Consider the following 1,485-nt stretch of genomic DNA (forward strand, 5'->3'; position numbering starts at 1 on the left):
AATTCATTCACTTTTTATTGCTCTTTGGTTTTCATGTTTTGGCTAATTTTTAATAAAGCTGTTATAAAAAATTTTGTACAAGTTTTTGCATTCACCATACCTTTTTATTTCTCTTGGGAAAAGACCTATGAATAGAAATTCTGGTTTATATGCTAAGCATATATTTAACTTCATAAGAAACCACTGAAGTACTTATAGTGAGTGTACCATTTCACATCCTCATCAAAAATACATCAAAGTTCTTATTGCTTCGTATCTATGTCCATGCTTGGTAGTGTCAGTCTTTTCAATTTTAGCCATTGTAGGGAAATGTAGTTATTGTTCATTTCCCTGTGGCTAATGATGTAGGGAATATTTTCATGTAATTTTTGACCATTTATATATCTTCTTTTGAGAAATTTTTGTTTAAATATTCAGCCTATTTTTAAAAATAAAGCTATTTTGGCGCCTGTGGCCCAAAGGAGTAGGGCGCCAGCCCCATATGCCAGAGGTGGCGGGTTCAAACCCAGTCCCAGCCCCCCTCCCCCCAAAATTGAGCTATTTCACTTGACATCAAACTGGAAGTATTCTTTATATATTCGGGGTCTAAGTACTTTGTGCAATTTATCAGTTATGAACATTTTCTTGTAGTCTGTGGCTTGCATTTTCATTTTCTTAATGATGTTTTTCAAATAGCAAAAAGCTGTAATTTTGGTAAAGTTTAATTTGTTTATTTTTACATCCTACCTCAGAAAGTTTGTCTTTCCCAATGTCATGAAGAAATTTGGTAGGTTATGTCTTTCTTTTTTTTCTTTTAGAGATAGAGTCTCATTCTGTCGCACTTGGTAGAGTGTCATAGCATTACAGAGCTCACAGCAACCTCCAGCTCTTTCCTCAGCCTTCCAAATAGCTGGGACTACAGGCGCCTGCCACAATGCATGGCTATTTTTTTTTGGTGTTGCAGTTTGGCCGGGGCCGGGTTTGAACCCACCACGCTCGGTATATGGGGCCAGTGCCCTGCTCACTGAGCTATAGGCGCTGCCCATGGCTATTTTTTTGTTGGAGTTTGGCCAGGGCAGGTTCGAACCCGCCACCTTCCATACTCACTGAGCCACAGGCGCCGCCTATGTCTCTCAAGATGTTTGTTGTTTTCATCTACATTTTCTAATGTATTGGCATAGTTTGCTTATAATACACCCTTAATATTGTCCAGAATATGATGGCCTGAGATTTTACTCTTGCAAGTTAATAGGTCCATAGTTTCATGGATGCTGGCAAAAGACACAAGATTCCCAATCAGAGAAGGACTATTCATTACTCACAGCCATAGTGGTAGCCAGTGTCAGCATTTTTCACCTGTTTCCCAAACTGTAGTTACCACAGAGTGACATGAAGAGGTCCTGATAACACCAGCATGGTGGGTTGTATTATAGGAGAGGAACACTAAGCTTAGGAAACCCCAGAATTTTATGATGAGCAGTAATCATACCTTTTATTTCACCAGGA

The sequence above is a fragment of the Nycticebus coucang genome, chromosome 12 (assembly GCF_027406575.1).
Source record: "Nycticebus coucang isolate mNycCou1 chromosome 12, mNycCou1.pri, whole genome shotgun sequence".
NCBI lineage: Eukaryota > Metazoa > Chordata > Mammalia > Primates > Lorisidae > Nycticebus > Nycticebus coucang.